At 36.8% G+C, this 12,143-nt stretch overlaps 1 protein-coding gene across 3 annotated transcripts in view; it reads right to left on the bottom strand.

The window, feature by feature from the left end:
* The window catches only part of LOC106082185 (mothers against decapentaplegic homolog 6), a 102,501-nt gene extending 90,717 nt beyond the window's left edge, over nt 1-11,784 (bottom strand). The window contains exons 1-2 of one of the 3 annotated variants that reach the window (XM_059364164.1): nt 11,369-11,784; nt 8,124-8,501 (exon numbers count right to left, since the gene is read on the bottom strand). The gene's annotated coding sequence lies outside the window, so the exon portion shown is untranslated. The remainder of the gene's footprint in view (nt 1-8,123; nt 8,502-11,368) is intronic. The other 2 variants (XM_059364163.1, XM_059364165.1) reach the window with 2 other exon arrangements.
* Between the last annotated feature and the right edge of the window lie 359 nt (nt 11,785-12,143).

Genomic DNA, 12,143 nt, shown 5'->3' with positions numbered 1-12,143 from the left:
TTGCCTTTTCAACTAAACAAGTGGATGGTTGAAGTTAAATGTTTCAGAATATAAAAAGCAATAATAAAATTCCGGCCTATTCCGGGTTTCCAATTCGCATAATGCAGAAAAATTACTTTGAGTATATTTTCTTAACCCGAAGCATACCTGTTTGTTCTTTTAATACACCCTTATCATGCTAAGGCATCTAAGGCTTTTCCCTTTATAGCGTTTTTGGCAAACACTCTACAGTGGCAACATTGTCATTAACATTTTGTCAAATCTCTCTCACTCTCAGTCTACCTCTCACCGCAAGCAAAATAGGGAATAAATAAAAATCATAAAACACTTGATGAGCACCAAAAAATGATGATGTTACTTAAATTTTTTGGTTTCGCATTTTGTCTATGGCTACAAAGAAAATTAGACATTTTTATCACAACTTTTTTCTTTGAAATAATTACCTATGGCAAAAATTATTTCATTTTAATATTAAAGATGTCTGCTTGACATTGTCGGCGGCGTCGTTTGGTGGTGGTCGCTAATGGAGTTATTTGGGGTATATTTTGTTTTCCTTTTTTCCTAATGAACCGAACATACTACTTTGCGTGCAAAGAGGCAAAGGCGACCGAACGACCATCCATCTATCCACTCAGCCAGCCATGCAAAACATTCATTTTCCTATGGTTGACGATGTCTGCTAGGCTAGTTACTACTAACTAACTAAAACAACAAGGGGGCAACTATCACAAAATTGGAGGGAGTAAAATTAAACGAAGTAACAAATTAAATCAGTTGAAGGTAGCTTAAACATCAGGCGCCAGTGGGCGCCACTGACGTAATAAAAGAGAAATAGAAGTAGCTACGACTACAATGAATGGTGTATGGTAGTGGCGGCAACGACGACGAGCGGCGTCATGCATGGCGCCACAACCATCTCAAGCGCAAACAGCAACACGGCTAGGCACATTCGTGTAGTTGATGATAGACAGACAGACACAATTATAGAACAAACACAAGAGACCATCCATACACACACCAACATCTTAAATACATTCTGCTTAAACGCAACAACAAGAATTTTTTACACACACTCAGGTAACACCCCCTGTTGATACACGTTGTGAAGAGTGAGCGACCAAAGAGAGAGAGAGAGAAGTAAGCACATCAACAACAACAACACCTAAATGTAAATACAATAAGAAGAGCAATCAGTGTTGCCGTTTTGGGCTTTTTTCTACCAAATGTAGTCGCATGAATGGAAAAATTGAAGAATTTAGTAGATTATGAACGTAATCGTAATAAACATGATGACTTGTAATTTAAATTTCGTAAAGTATAGCATTTTCCCGACATGTTGCACTAAAATCGAAATTTTGTATTCGTCGTCACTCCCATGTCGTCGACTAACGTTTCTGTTTGAACGTGGGTTTTTGAGTGAAATTTTTTCATTTTGGCGGCGTCATTACCGCTATCGAACTGTTCGCAGAAAAGCTTCCAGGCGGCACGTTTTGCCGCTCTGGTTATCTTAATGTATTCCTTGAGCTGTGCGCTTTTACAACGTGCTCTGTTAAAAAGTCTGCGGACCTCTTTTCCAATATTGCGAATCTCCCCGGCCATCCAAGGGTTTTCTTGGGCTGATTTCCTTTCCCAAAGAGGAAAGACCCCACCAGTGTTCTATGCTTGGTCAATCTAAATTATCTTGTCCAAGTCTTCTTCTGAGTAGTCCTCCGAATTTTGTCGGTTTTTTGGTTTTCAACTTATTACGGAAGACATCGGATTCGGCGCTGACTGTGCTATTCTAAACCTAAAGTAGCGATGGTCTGAGGAGGAGTGCTCCATGGAGACCCTCCAATCCTGAACCTCATCCTTAAGATTTTCAGAACAATATTAAGTATTATTAGGTCGTTAGTATTCAGGAACTCTGCCAGGGCGCGGCTCCGCTTATTAGTGTTAGTACTATTAGTACCTCGTTTCCTGTCTGCATTGCTTTCCGCACCAGCCGTTGCAGCTCCGACGTGGGTGGCGCTATCGGAGAGTCGAAAGGCAGATTAGGTGATGTCAGGTACGCTCCACCGTCTCCCTGTCTCGCCACTGTTGCATCCAACTTTGACAACTCTCGGGAAAATATAAATTTCAAATTTTTATGACAAATAACGCAGGTCCAGTAAATGGGCATCTTGGGAGTAGGTGATCGTCTAGTTCAAATGAACTACATTTAAGAAATATTCCTATGACGCTAAAGATTTATATGCTCGTTACAAGTTGAATAATTTCACAACAGCTAAGAAATTGTTTTTACAGAGTAATCATTTTTTCAACTTTTAACTTTCCACAGGTAAAATATGAACTAAAGAAAATTTATACTGAGATGTAAATCCAATTGGAGATTGGCGGACATATCCTAATTACATAATCCATTTAGTTCCGACTGTCTCCCACCCCCACGCTATCAATTGTTTTGAAGAAGACAAATTTAGTATGAAACATTGCAATTATAAATTAAATAAAACTTTAACTTTAAGTGCTTTCCAATACAAAGGTCTCGAGTTCGAATCTCGGAACAGCAAAATAATTTTTAATTATCATAACCAATTCATAACCCACATTATTTCATAGTCCCACATTGTACCGCGGGTTTGTGGGGAGCAAAAAAAATTAAATTTATTTTTGGAGTTGACAATACCACAATCATCAAATTCAGTTGTAGTTCAACATTAACTAACAGTTATTAAATTAGGCTTACTTCCGAGCATGTTATTGTGAACACAAGAAATACAAATTGTAAACATTTTAATTACATACATTGAACTAAAATTCCAAATTTCTTTGAGTAGTTCATTCAGTTATAAGTTTCACAAGAGGTTTCGTCGACGATAATATGCCATGTTTGGTTAAGTCCTTGCTTCCAAATAAAACAAGTTTATGTAAAATAACTAACATCACCTGAGTTTTTAGCTGTTCCATCTATACTCATGAAAAGTTAGTTTTATTTGTACAAAGTTAATTTTCTAACCCTTACGAATTTTTAATTAAACCTGAGTAAAGATCATGAACTAACGTGTATTTTTAATCCATATTTACGATTAACATTTTTCTGAGTGCAGGGTATGAGAAAGACCGTGATACAATTTATCCTCAAACTCAACTAGTTGGTTTTTGGTAAGTTCTTATAAACAATGCATAGTTGATTCCATAATGCGAGTACGCTTGAAGTACTGAAAACAATTCGCGCGACACATATAATTCCCCTACTGCTGATCGAAGACTTAACGCAGGTCTTTATTTAAATGTGATTTGTTATATATACTGAATTATTACAATTAAAAGTTTGAGCAAGTTCCCTAAACCTGTTCTAAATCTTTAAAAAAATAAATAAGGCCCCAAAAATTATTGGGCGGTTATTTCATTTTCTACTTGGGGACTTATTTAATTTATTGGTTTGCATTTTTTGGAAGTTATTTCTTTATGAATTAACTCCCCAATTTTGGGGATCACATCAGAATAGAGTGCTTATCTCTTTTTAAACGGGGGGGTCGTTTAAAAAAGGATGGGGGTGTTTAATCTCGTCTCTTTCTTTTTAATTTACATTTAATACCGCATGGTAGTGAAAATAGCAGATTTGGTATTAATTTTTCTTTCAGTGTATGTCCTATTTTCAAGCACGCGTTATGGTACTCACATGTGTAACGATTTTTAAAGAGCTAAACATTTTATTCGATTAGTTGGGGGTGGATTTTTGGAGTATTTTTGGTAGACAACTTTTTTATGCATTGGCAACACTGATAGCTATGTACGAAGAGGAGGAAAATTCCTTTGCACCAGTAAAGTGCATATGCGAGTAAGCATTCATTATAGTGTTGGTTCACACACCTAACTCTAGCTCTCTCTCTGCTCACCACTATTTATGAATATCATTTGAATTTAAATATCTCTATCTCTTGAATGGTCTTTGCTCCCTCGCTCTTCTATGAGTATGTGAAAAGTCACTCTCTGGTAAAAGTGATTACTATTTCGTTTTAAAAATGTTTTTTTTTTTTTTTTTTTGTGCATATATGTATGTATTCTCTGGTGTTACAAACTTGAATAATTTAAAATATTATTAATTTTTTAGATTTAGATGGAAAACCATAAGCAAATGTTTATTACAAACTGCAGCGGAAAAGGAAAATCATTGGAATTGGCCCTAGCGGGGTTGGCCCAACAAACACCATAACACTGAACCCTTTTAAGTTTCCAACACACGCAAACTTGTTGAAGACCAAGATTTTTCGAAACCCCCAAATGGTCCGAATGGTATACCGCTGAGCGACACCTCTTCGTAGAGAAGCTTTGCGGAAAATTAAAGTACGAAACTTGGAAGCCATCGTAACGCAGAGGTTACAATGTCCGACTATGACGCTGAACGCCAAGGTTCGAATTCTGGTTAGAATATCAGAATCAGAAAAAAAATTTCGACGCTGAATATCCGTATCTAATGCTGGCAACATTTGTGAGGTACAACGCCATGTAAAAATTTCTTGTCAAATAGCTGTCCACTGCGGCATGCCGTTCGGACCCGGCTATGAAAAGGAGAACCCATACCATTGAGCTTAAACTTGAAGCGGACAGCACTCACTGTTCATGGACAAATTTGCATATTTGACTTGGAGATTGGAGATTTTAATGGAAGAGGGGGGCAATCTTAGGCCAAACCGCCAGAGTGATCAGATGTTTCTTCGGAGAGACCAGGTGATTCTTCAGAGGGATCCGATGTTTCCTCGGAGTAATCAGATGTATCTTCGGATATAAATATAGCAGGGGATATGACACCTATGGTAACCAGGTTGAACGAGTAAGGAAATTGATTATGAGATTTCAAGTGAGATTCGTACAATCTGAAAAAAATCTGAAGGTAGATATTGGTTACTTACAGACACAACTGGCAGAAATTAGTACTGCTATTGAAAGAAAATGAAACAACATCTGCTTTGATATCAGATGGCTACATCAATGAACTAAAGTGCAAATATGATTACCATATTGCTTTTGAGGCTAAAGAGCTACCTTACCAGTAACAACACGAAGTTAAATGGAGAGATATGGGAAAAAGAGGTGAAGGTCAAATCCTCTATTTTGTAGGAAAAAGTTGGAAAAAGCCAGCGAAAAATTAAACAAAAGACCAGTGGCTTTGGTCGAGTAACAGCTACAGAGAATTTGCTAAAGACATGGAAATGCCATCCGAACCAATTCTTCATAACGGTATTGACTACGACAATGAGGTGAGGTGAGAATAGCAGTTACCCGACTGAAATAAAAGAAGCCAGCAGATGCCGATGGCTTGCCGCATACGATTTTTATGACCGGAAACGGCATGCTAATAAGGCTAGTGCGACAACTTGTAAAATCTAACTAATATAACGCATATTTGGTAATTGGATCCTCAACATATAATAGCATGGTGGTGCTAACTACAAAGGATTGAAACAGAAAACACTAACAGCCTAGACTACTAACCGGCACGGGATAGCTGTAAGCACCACACAGGCTGGAGCATTCAAGTCCGATTTGTATGGTGTTCATTGATGTCACGAGAAGCTTAGCTGCGAGCTACCGGGCGCGTCCTCAGATTGCGAATAGTGGAAGGCTCCATGGGGAGTAACTGCAAAGAGTCGCGGACAATCAGCGGTATCGAGCGGAGAGTCTCAGTGAGAGGCCGAAACAACTGTTTTCCCCTCACTGAAAACAACTGTTTTCCTCTTATAAAATCAGCTGTTTCTAATGAATTGGCGAACGAATTAAATGAAAACAAATAAAGCGTGATAATTTTGACCGGGTCGAATCCAAATTGGACAATAATTGTGGCTTCTAGGGGCTCAAGAAGTCAAATCAGGAGATCGATTTACTCGGAAGCTATATCCAAATCTGAGCCGATATGGCGCATTTGCAATCCCCAACGACCTACATCAATAGTAAGTATTTGTGCAAAATTTCAAGCGACTAGCTTTAAGCATTCGACCGCTATCGCGATTTCGACGGACGGACGGACAAGGCTAAATCGACTCAGAATGTCGAGAAGATCCAGAATACATATAAAAAAGGGGGAAAATTAGTAGTCTAGAACGGAATTGTTGAAAAATTGTAGGTTTAAGGCTTACCATTCTATAGGGCAGGAATTTAACATATCTCCTGATCGGCGAAATTTCTTGAAGTAGTGTTCTGGATAGAAAACTAAACTGAGATCAAAAGAGAATATAGAATCATGGAAGCATTTGGGGTAATGTATTCCGGACAGAAGCTGAAAGGGCATAGATAGAAAGTCTGAGACTCAGTTTCATGTACAAGCTGTACTCTACGGTGACACTATCGATTCTAAGTTATGCTTATGTTTCCCAATTTCCTATGTTTGTGGATAGTGGTAATCCTTCTGAAATAAAAGAATATTGTAGGACCCGATGGAGTGCCAATTAAGCTTTTTAAGACCGTAAGTTACACCCTGATAAGTCGTATGCGTCAGTTTGTTTGTAAACCCTAGGTACAAGCACGCATAGTTGACATTGGGAACCTCTATGTACAAATGCAATGTGGTGCCAACTACTAAGGATTGAAAAGATTAATGAGAAATAAACCCCTAGAAAACGCAGAAAGTTGGAATGTTCTAGATTTTAGGCTAACCATTCTACATTGCGGGAATTTACAAATCTCACAACCGGTGAACAAAGAATATGGGATTGTGGATATTTCGTGGTACTGTATTCGTTTCAGTATTTATTGGGAGTACTTGGGGTTTTATTGAAGGCCACCGTAGCGCAGAGGTAAGCTTGTACGCTTGTAACGCTGAACTCCTGGATTCGAATCCTGGAGAGAACATAATTTTCAGCGGTGGTTATTCCCTCCTTATGCTGGCGACATTTGTGAAATACTTTGCCATGTGCGTCGAATCCGTATAATTGAACACCATTTAATTGAATAAGCCGGTTAATTGAAATGTAAATGTTTTTGAAAAAATCTGACTTCAATGTTATGGTATCCTTAATGGAGAATATCGGATAAATAAAACAAATTTTACGTATTTCTCTGGTTTCAATTAAGCGGATTTGATTGTAAAAACTTCTCCCAAAGAGGTGTCGCATTGCGGCACGTCGTTCGGACTCGGCTATAAAAAGGAGACCCCTTATCATTGAGCTTAAACTTTAATTGGACACAAGTTTTCTGTTAAAGACGCAACTTCAAACCGATCCACCAAGGTGCATAATCATAAATTCACGAAAGATTGAATCAGTTGTACGATTATGTTGTCACTCTATCAACCGCTATATTTTCTTTTTTGGCTAGGTTTACGACTTTTTAGACGTATGTATTGGGTTGCCTAAAAAGTAATTGCGGATTTTTCATATAGTCGGCGTTGACAAATTTTTTTAACAGCTTGTGACTCTGTAATTGCATTCTTTCTTCCGTCAGTTATCAGCTGTTACTTTTAACTTGCTTTAGAAAAAAAGTGTAAAATATTTGTAAGTATATTTGATTAAAGTTCATTCTAAGTTTTATTAAAAATGCATTTACTTTCTTTTAAAAAATCCGCAATTACTTTTTGGGCAACCCAATATTATAGTACGTCGGAAATGTATGTCATATACGTCAGAGTTTTTGGAAGAGCATCTCTGATTGTGAGATTGCAATCGGGCAGTCGTCCTCGCATTGAAATCTTCTTCAATGCTTTCGGGACAGAGAAGACCTCCGCCATTGAGAAGAACTAGAAGGCTGATTTACTTGCAAAAGCAGAAAGGAATATTTCTTTTGTCTCGATGTTGGATGTGTACACTCTCCTATCGCTAATTTTTTTATACACGCATGTTCCGACGATCTTAAACGTAAGAATTTTTGCAAATTCAACTTCAATTTATATTTCGATGAACGTAAATGCTACAGCTGTTTAAGTGTTGCCGAGGAAATGTTATGTAAATGAAAGGAAAATTGCATGAAACCTGGATAATCAACCCATATATGCATCGCACAAATTTATTACGATTTGTATTCGCCAACTTCCGTGGAAATCATAACAGACCTGTATAAATTCAGTTGGATACTTTTTTTTGCTCTTAAACTAAAATTTAGATTTTTCTCTCTAAAAGACATAAAATTTTGCGTTTCCAAATTGAACTTACTTGCGATTTTTTTTAATTGTTGAAAGGTTGTGTCTCCAGTTTGCTGCTTGTTGTGGTGATTTATGGATTCCTTTTTTCGATTTTGTTGTTTCTTCTCTTTCTTTTAGTTGTCATTCACACAATTGCGAATAATTGCTTAGTTTGATATGTTGTGTGGTACTTGTTGTTATTGTTGTTTTCTAAGAATATTTCGTTCTATGAACTTAACAACGATGATTATGTATGGTTGGTTTTGTTTTTACTTATTTTCTTAAGTTGATATGTTTAAAAGGCTAGTTGTGGTGTGGTTTTTTTATTTATCGTTACATCTTACATTATTACATAGATATGTTTGAATTATACTTTTTTTGTTATTGTTGTTTAATTTTTCGCTGATATCTAAAACCAAAAATAAAAGTCGATTTTATTTTTTTGCTCCGTTTAAACAAAAGTTGTTACCTGTTTTTGTCACTGTGCCGTTCGTTGTTTAGAATATTGATAAATAACACCAACAACAACAACGAGTAATCTACAGAAATATTACGTGTTTTGAATTTCTGAATTTCTACACAAAACTTGTGATGTTACAACAACAAAAATAAAAACAACAACAAACACTCACTTCAACCAAAAACGCACACTGAATAAAATCCGTATGATGAAATACTGATTGATACACCGATACTCCAGGCAGGAGAGCATGAATATGTTAAGGTTAACTCTTTCTCTCTCTTCTCTCTTTGTTTCTATGCTCTGCTCACTTGTTTCTACTCATTCATACTCAAATACACACTGTAAGCCAAGCAGTTAACATTTATGTGGGCACTGACACGGTTTGTTTGTTTGCTGCTTCATTGACAGCGGGTGGTGTATTGTGTTTTAGGGGACAAGTGTTGTGTATGTATATATGTATGTACTATGTTGTGCGGCAGCACATTGACGGCGATACATTATGATTTTCACCGGTTTTCTTCTATTGTTTGGTTGGGTTACATACCCAAGCACTACAATCGTTTATTGTCCGCTAGCTGAATGCAAAATTTTTAACAGGAGCATGGAAAAGAAAAAGAAGTTGTCTATTTATTTCCCCCCTTGGGGAGTTTGGGTCAGTTAAGTTAGTTGGTTTTCCCTTCTTTAAAAAATTAAAGAATTCCTTCACCTTTGCTGACTGGTTGGTAGTGTCTGTCTTTAGCTCGTAATTCATATGGACGCGTTCTTGGTTGTTGCTTTCTTTGCCAAAAGTGTGCTAAGAATTCTTAATAGAATTTGTATTTCGATTTGTTTATGACCATTGATCGATAAGTTTGGTTGAGTTTATATGCTCAGAAATACCAATTTGCAGATAGATATGTTTATTTATGCCTTTATTCATCTAAGAAAATATAGAAAAATGCTTTTCTTAACGTTTTTTTTGTGTTCTTCAGGGATTTTTTGTTCTACTATTTTCTTATTTTTCTTCAATGTTTTGCAAAATTTTTGCTTTGATGTTCTATAGGGTGCTGCTGCTGATGGATGGTGTTATGCAGAAATAACAAAAAAGCAATGAGGAGAATATAAAATAATACACACATAAGCAGAAGACGACGACGACGATGTAGGCAACAACAAAAATCTAATACAAATGAACTAAGTGCTGGCTAGTCGTTTTTGGTATTCCGCTCCTGCTTGTTCTCAAGCATTCATTTGAATACAAGCGCCGAACGTTTCATTTAACTATAAGGCGGCCAGAATTCAATGGATGGTTGGATATATGGGCTGGGACAAGGAGTGTGCGGCAAAGAGCGGTGGCGTCCAATATCCCAGCTAACAATATTCCGACATGTCTGCACATGGTCGGATGAAAGATACAACAATTCTAACCAAATCCGAAAAGAAATCGGTTCGACAAGTCTGAGGGAATTTATTTTTTCTATTTCGATATGTAAGAACGTAATCTTAACGATTTCTGTATGGAGGGATGTTTTGTTTGGTTCCTTTTTTTAGCATAGCAACATTGCGTTACCATATATGTGAAATGCATACAAGTGGTGAAGGGGCATATTTTGTTTTTGTCTAACCGTCAAAAAATCAGTATAAAATCGGACCGATTCATCGGCAAAATCATTAAATTGTGTAAGACATTCGTCAAGAAATCGGTTCAAAATTGCCTACGAATTCGGTTCCAATTCGGTACGATATAAAATTTCCCATCAGAATTTCCATGGAATTTTGCTCCGACATAGGTACGATATGACGGTAAATATATCCGATTTCCTCAGCCGGGATCCGATATCGAATGATTCATTCATTCGATTGTCGGACCGATATCGAATCGAAATCGGAAAATTTTGTTAGCTGGGATGTTATGGCACGTAACTTAAATGGGTGATAAGAAACAAATAAAAAAGCAACAAGGCACATGCTCGCATACACACACATGCAAAAAAATATGCGAGAGCCCCAAGCACTGAGCAAGACTAGTGTACAAACAGGCAAGGCAAATGCCGAACAACGACGGCAACCACAACAATGTTGTTTGGGGCCAAAATCAACTCTCATCACACAGTGTTATAATGAAAAAAAAAAACAACAACCACGGCATTCAAGAAGAGTTGCCACCATAGGTATTTATTCTATGCCATGCACAAAATGTGGGAGATTCTGGCGCATACCCATACGGCTAGTTACTCTCTTTGCGGGTCTGCCTCTAGGTTGGCTACTCTCGTTTCTTACATATGGTTGGTTTAGCTGTGCTGCTTGCTGCTGTCGGCTAACTGGTATTAAAGGATTGTGTGTGTGTGTGTGTTTGTTTCTGTTTGCAACGGCAAAAAAATATTTTCTGTCTTTTCTCTGGTTCTTCTTATTTTTCTAAATAACCCAAGATATTGAAGACAATGCGGTAGAAATCCGGCAGTAAATAATTTCACCAAGTTTTTTTTCGTTTTTTCGTGTTGTTCAGTTTTTGCTAAACCAAATTCTGGTATATTTTGCACGTTTTATTTTTTTTTTTGCGGAGAATATAAATTTAGACAAATGAAAATTGATCTTGCCTTAGTTTTTTACATTTTTTGCAAAAGACATGAGAAAAATTTCCCTAACACAAAACACAAGACACTGTTTCTATTTAAAAGCCACACAGAGATATTTATTTTGCTTTTTGTATATTAATCACTTGTTGTTGTTGGCATATTGATTTATTTCACGGTATTATCAATTATATGGTGTTATTGTTGTTGTTGCGCTGGATTTTGTGTTGTATTTTTTCTGATATTCTGTTGAACTCTTACACTGAAACCGAGTTATAAGGTATCATTAGTTGCCGTTGTTGTTATTGGTGTTTATTATTACATATTCATTCGTTTCGATTTGTTATTTGTATTTTATTTTGTTTTTATTTACTTGATTCTTTTTTTTTTTCTTCATTATTCATTCTCGCTTGGTTTATAGTACAAACCGTCAGCGATGATCATGATGATTTTAATGTACACACATACTTTTCTACACTGTGTTGTGATGATACCGCGGTTCGCTTTGTTTTGTATGCCAGCAGAATTTTTTTTTCGTTGTTTTTTCTTTTCGTAGAAAAAAATTAAATAAATTCTATCTCATACATAAATTATAAAGAATTCTATTTTTTTTGTATTGTGTGGTTAGCAATATTCACGACGAGACGAGTTTATACACGTTATGCGGACTAGGTTCAAACAGCAACTAAACTGTATGCGACAGAGCAAAGAAATTTTTCTGTTGAGAATTGTAATTTGCTCATGCACACATACCAAGGCACAAGTTTTTGAACACAAACAAAAATCCTGCAGAAGTATCTGTGAGATACTAACGCTGTACGGAAATGTCAAAATGTTACTCTCACTCATGAGAGATAGAGTTAAACAGAGTGGGTGAGCGTGAGAGAGGAAATAAGCCAGAAAAGGCATAGAGGGCTGCCAGATTTAAATGTAGGCAATTCGTTTGAGGCGATTTGCCTATTTAACAGGGTTTACAGATGCAGTTTGCAATTGCGACACCAAGAGCACAAAAGAAGAATTGGCTTCTTTTGCAATA

Source organism: Stomoxys calcitrans, chromosome 2, assembly GCF_963082655.1.
Source record: "Stomoxys calcitrans chromosome 2, idStoCalc2.1, whole genome shotgun sequence".
Classification (NCBI taxonomy): Eukaryota; Metazoa; Arthropoda; class Insecta; order Diptera; family Muscidae; genus Stomoxys; species Stomoxys calcitrans.
This window is presented reverse-complemented; position numbering and strand designations above follow the sequence as displayed.